This window comes from Schistocerca serialis, chromosome 2 (assembly GCF_023864345.2).
Source record: "Schistocerca serialis cubense isolate TAMUIC-IGC-003099 chromosome 2, iqSchSeri2.2, whole genome shotgun sequence".
Taxonomy (NCBI): Eukaryota; Metazoa; Arthropoda; class Insecta; order Orthoptera; family Acrididae; genus Schistocerca; species Schistocerca serialis.
In genome coordinates this window covers 256,046,156-256,052,750 of record NC_064639.1, presented here as the reverse complement: position 1 = coordinate 256,052,750, position 6,595 = coordinate 256,046,156, and positions in this window count along the sequence as shown.

Sequence of the window (6,595 nt, the reverse complement as noted above, 5' to 3'; positions counted from 1 at the left end):
GGTGGTGGGTCGGTCCCCCAGTCGTTCGGCGGTCTGGGCCCATCTAACCTGGCCCAGGCGATGTCACCACCACCTGGGTTTGGCAGAACACGCCCCGGTTACCCAGGGGCGCGGCGAAGCACCCTTGCCGACTCGCGCCGTGATCCCACGCCGACAAACGAGGTCGCCGGCATGCAGAGCACCTGCTGGTCTGTGCCCTGCGAACAGAAAGGGACTGGTGTTCGGTCCCTCGACACAGCTCCCCCTGTGCCACGCACCCTTCGCTTTCGCATCGGGTTGGGTCGCAGCTCTCCCTTTTGACGCAAGGCAGAATGCCGAGCTTGACGTCTGGCACCACGGGAAGGCGGGCAGGACATAAACTCAGTCACTTGAAAACGGCATAAAAGGCCGAAACCTGAGTCGTAATTAAGTAAACAACAATACAATCAAATCGCGGTGTGTTCATTTAAAAATTATTGTATCACTGTTGCTCAGCAGCACCAAAAATAACTAATAAAAATTGCAGACTGGCAATACAAGAAAACTATTTCTGAAACAAGAAATTAAAGAAATTTAAGAACAATTCATATGAAATTAGGTGACGTGAAGTCTTTTCTGAGGGTATTTGTCTTGAGTGTAGTTTTGTATGGAAGTGAAATGTGGTCAAATCCTAACAATCAAGACTAGAAGTGACTAGAAGCTTTTGAAATGTGCTGCTACAGAAGAGTGTTGAAGATTTGATGCGTTGATCAGTAACTCATGAGGAGGTACTGAGTCGAGTTGAGAAAAATGAAATTTATGGCACAACTAGACGGTTGGTAGGAGACAATCTACATTGTCAAGGATTCATCAGTTTGGTAATGGAGGGAAAGGGAGGGAGGGTGTAAAAATGTTAGAGGAAGACCGAGGATTGAGTTCAGTAAGCAGGCTTAAATGGATGTAGGTTGCAGCAGCTGCTCAGAGGCGAGACATGCACAGGATAGATTAGTGCGGAGAGCTGTTTCAAACCAGTCTTAGGACTCTTTCACGTTTGCAATCATCTCAGAACATTTACTCGTCATTCATGGACGTACACACATCGGCATGGCAATTAAGAAATACATTGACTGAAAAATAAAACAGCAACACCAGGAAGGAGTTCTGCGACATAAACGAAAGTTGATATGCGCGTTTCTATATCTGAAAGGTGATGTCTATTTAAATTTCGTGCGTCACATAAGAGTAGTGCAAGTAGCTACAATGCAAATCATGTTTGATTTAGTTACCTTTGAGACTGGGTGTTGAGTTGAAGTTAGTCAAGAATTCCTTTAAGGCGACAAAGACGCTATTATCACCACTTCACAGAGTCGTGTAATAGGGCTCTGAGAAGCTGGATGCTCCTACGACACTGCAGAAAGACTGGGTAAGAATGTAGCCAATGCATATCATTGTTGACAGTGGTGGTCGCGGGAATGTACAGTCGCAACACATCTGGGCTCCGACGACCACGTTACACTACAGAGAAGAAGCCCAGCGTGTTCGCCTTTTCGTTCTGGGGCTTCTACTGCATCTGCTGCAACAATACCAACAGCGTTTGCCAACACAATGACACAACGAACTGTTACAAATCGGTTAGTTGAAGGACAGCTCAGTCTGACCCCCTGTAGCATGCATTCCACTTACCCCAAACCACCACCTTTTGTGACTTCAGCGTTGTCAAGCGAGAGCTGCCTGGAGGTCAGGGAGGAGGTCTGATGTGTTTTCTGATGAAATCTGACTCTGCTTCGGTGCCAGTGATGGCCTTGTATTGGATAAAAGCAGGCCAGTGGAGGACCTGCAACGAACCTGTCTGCGTGCTGAACACCTGGAGTTAGAGTCTGGAGTACGATTTCGTATGACTGTAGGAGCACTTTCGTGATTATTTCACACACCCTGACTGCAAATCTGTACATCAATCTGGTGATTTGACCTGTTGTGCTGCCATTCATGAACAGTATTCTGGGGGGTGTTTTCCAACTTGATAATGGTCGGCCGCATACCGCTGTTGTAACCCAGCATACTCTATAGGGTGTCGACATGTTGCCTTCACGTGATCTGTCTCCAATCGAGCACACTGGGACATCATCGGACGCAACTCCAGCATCTTCCACAAACAGCGTTAACCGTCTCTGTATTTACCGACCAACTTCAACAGGAATGGAACTCAGTCCCGCAAACTGGCATCTGGCACCTGTACAATACAATACATGCACGTGCGCGTGCTTGCCGGCCGGAGTGGCCGAGCGGTTCTAGGCGCTTCAGTCTGGAACCGCGCGACCGCTACGGTCGCAGGTTCGAATCCTGCCTCGGGCATGGATGTGTGTGTTGTTCTTAGGTTAGTTAGGTTTAAGTAATTCTAAGTTCTAGGGGACTGATGACCTCAGATGTTAAGTCCCATAGTGCTCAGAGCCATTTGAACCATTTTTTGCGCATGCTTGCATTCAACATTCAGACTATTACACCCGGTTATTAACGTACCAGAATTTCACATTTGCAATGGCGTAACTCCCGTTTACATTATCCTGTGATCTTGCAATGTTATTCATTTAAATACGTTACCTAGACAAATATATTCCCGAAATTTCATTACTCTACGTTAATTAGTTTTTGCTATCGCAATTTATTCCGTTAGTGTGTTTTAGTATGAGTGCTTCAGTAATAATTATTAGTAGCGACAGTGTGATGCTGCAGTTGCCTATTCTAAAAAAAAAAATGGCTCTGAGCACTATGGGACTTAACATCTATGGTCATCAATCCCGTAGAACTTAGAACTACTTAAATCTAACTAACCTAAGGACATCACACAACACTCAGTCATCACGAGGCAGAGAAAATCCCTGACCCCGCCGGGAATCGAACCCGGGCGCGGGAAGCGAGAACGCTACCGCACGACCACGAGCTGCGGACGCCTATTCTACGAGGGCGTGCTGAAAAGTAGTGCCTGCTAGTTGTTTATTCTGCTGTCTACATCGGCTGGTGTATTACACCTCATGCATTTTACTCGGTCAACTTTCCCGAGTCGATGACGCAAACTTCAACCTTCTGCCTCTAGAGGGCTCCAATTTGTAAGTGTGACATGGCGGTGTGCGACATAGCTACTCGTATGTCTGTGCGTGAGAAACAGCGTACTGTAGTCGAGTTTCTAAGCGCAGGAAAAGTGCCTCTAATTATTGAAATCCATAAGAGAACGAAAGTTGTGCATGGTGATTAGCCGGCCGGAGTGGCCGAGCGGTTCTAGGCGCTTCAGTCTGGAACCGAGCGACCGCTACGGTCGCAGGTTCGATTCCTGCCTCGGGCATGGATGTGTGTGATGTCCTTAGGTTAGTTAGGTTTAAGTAGTTCTAAGTTCTAGGGGACTGATGACTTCAGCAGTTAAGTCCCATAGTGCTCAGAGCCATTTGAACCATTTTTATGGTGATGATAGTACAGACATCAGTAAGTGCGACGTCGGGTTGTTTGTGGTAGCCTCAACGTGTGAAGGGCTCGGAGAGGGCGACTGCCTACGGCAGCCGACGAAACTCTTCGGAATCGGGGCTTGATTAAATTATCACAGAAAATCGTCGGATAACACAAACACAGCTGTCAAGTGAGTGTGGCATGTCAAGAGAGCGCGTACAGGGCGTCATTCCACAACTGCGTGCGTAGTGGGTGCCCCGAATGCTCATTCTTGACGTGAAACAGAGGAATGTAGACACCTGTCAACAAATTCTTTTGCGTTTTGAGCGTGAGGGCGATGGGTTCATTAATAACATTGCGATAGGTTATAAAAGCTGGGTTCGCAGTTTTGATGCCGAAAACAAGAGAGAATGAACTGAGTTCCAACGCCTATAACGTTGAAGCCGGTACCATCAGCAGGCAAAGACTTGTGCATAGTATTCTGGGATGTTCAAGGTGTGGTGCATTTGGAGTTTATGCCTAAAGACACCATCATAAACCTTTCAAGGTACTGTGAGACCCTCAGAAACCTGAAAGCATGAATTCGAAGAATTCTTCCACACACGGAGCAACCTCACCTTCAGAATGACAAGAAGGCTGCGACATCTTCAACAGTCGGACGCCTTTGGTTCGCTGTCATCGACCATCTTCCATACAGTCCCGACTGGGCCCCATCCGATTTTCATCTGTTTCCAAAACTTAAAGATCACTTTCGAGGACTTCACTTAGGTAGTGACGAAGCGGTGAAAGCAGAGGTGAGGTTGTGGCTGCATCAACGAAATCAAACAATCTACAGTGGCGGTGTCAACAAAATGGTTGCTCGTTGGGAGAAACGTGTTCGTCGCTAGAGTGACTTTGTTGACAAATAAATCTGTAGACATGAAGAATAAAGATGTAGAAGATTAATACAGTTTGTTTCGTTTCACACTGGATTACTGAATCCTCTTAAAATTTAAGATGCAGTAGGGTATAAAACAGAACATTTTGTACTTAATTTTGTATGTAACATGCCATTGGATATCTAGTAATGGTAGTTAACTAATTTGTAACTTATGTAGGGTGACACAGAATAACAGGAATGTTTGAAATGAGTAGTGGCAGCCATGGGCAGGTGGCAGCACTGCGGGTTCGTGACAGCGAGTGAACATCCGCGAGTGAACATCCGCCATCTCAGTATTCATTGATCAGTGGAACGGACAACAGCGTGCGTTAGCCATAAAAATATTTTATAAAAACAATGATAGTTTAGTAGCGGCGCAGAGGGAGTTTCGACGTTTTTATAATTTAGGACGTCATGATGACGTTCCATCGAAACACGCGATAAAAGGTTGGATTAATAACTTTGAAGAGACTGGATCTGCCTTCAAGAGGAAACCAACAAGACGACCAAGAAGTGTGCGTTCTTGAGCTAACATTGATGATGTTGTGCGCGAGTCTGTCTCACGGAGCCCACGGCCTTCAATTCATAAGCAAGCAGCATTGGTTGGAATGTCCCGGGCGAGTGTTGGCAGAATTCTTCATCGTGATTTGAAATTTGATCCATACAGACTACAGATGGCGCAATAATTGAACGACAACTTTACCGGTTACGATTAGGATTCTGTCAATGAATGGTAACAAAAATAAACAATGACGATGAATTTCTGTACAAGTTGTGGATGTCAGATGAGGCACATTTTCATCTCACAGGTTTTGTGAATAAACAGAACTACCGTTACTGGGCAAACAAAAATGGTTCAAATGGCTCTGAGCACTATGGGACTCAACATCTTAGGTCATAAGTCCCCTAGAACTTAGAACTACTTAAATCTAACTAACCTAAGGACATCACACACACCCATGCCCGAGGCAGGATTCGAACCTGCGACCGTAGCAGCCTCGCGGTTCCGGACTGCAGCGCCAGAACCGCACGGACTGGGCAAACACAAATCCTGATGACGTTCATGAGCGCCCTTTACACGCTAGTAAAGTGACAGTATGGTGTGGTGATTCATAACATGGGATTATCGGACCGTATTTTTTCGCAAATGAACAGGGAAACACAATAACTCTCAATGCCGATCGTCACGTGGAGATGTTAACGAACTTTCGTTACGCCTGCATTGAACGACTTTCCAAACGAACAAGAAACCTGGTTTCAACAGGACTGAGTGACATCACACACTGCACGACAATCAATGGTATATGTGCGATAATTGTTTGGCAACCGTCTGATCTCACGATTCGGTAGCATTCCCTTGCCCCCTAGACCGCCAGATTTATCCGTTTGTGATTTTTTTCTTGTGGGACTACCTCAAAAGCAAAGTCTACACGACTCGACCAAGAACCCTGGATGAGTTAAAACAAAGAATTCGGGATGTAACTCACAGTATCCCAACTGAGATGTTGCAGCGGTCAATGAGGAATCTCAACAGCAGATTTCACAAATGTATTCGTACAGGAGGACGCCATCTAAAGAACGTAATTTTTTAAAAACGATAAATACCATCAATGTTTCGTAAATGGCAGAGTTGGGAGGTTTCAATCTATGAGTGCAATTTCTTTCTTTCATCACTTCTACTTTTATTGGATTTTGGAAATGTTCCCGGTTTTCTTTGTCGCCATGTACATTATGACTTCCTTTGAATAAATTTAGAGTAGTGCAATTTAACATTTCCCCTCCTTTAGTGTTCTAGCATTAAAATACCTTAAAAATTCGGAGGAATTATTTTTCAGCACGTCCTTGTGTTTATATAGCTATACAGTGCAATGCAGCACAAAATATCTTTTGCAACTGTATAAATTTTACTATTGAATTAAATGTCGCCGACATTTTCCAGTGATGAACCTGCAGTCCACACAGTCAGACTCACAACTGTGAGCGTACCCCCGCCTATTTACGTCGTCTTCTCCATCAGGCTGGACCCAGTCCACAACCAACAAGCACTCCATTGTCCCTGTCACGACTTCTGTTCACGTCAGGTTAACAGGACGGCTAACAGCGAGCGCGCCCACAACGCCGTCTTCATTGGGAGCGTACCGCAGTTCAGTGTCTCGTGAGCCCGTTTCAGAGTTACGCGCAGCACAACAGTAGGTTCCTAAATGACATTATCTGCCTACTTTTACATATATTATTATTCATTCAAACAGTTTTCTCACTCTTAATCTTATTACATTTAAAATT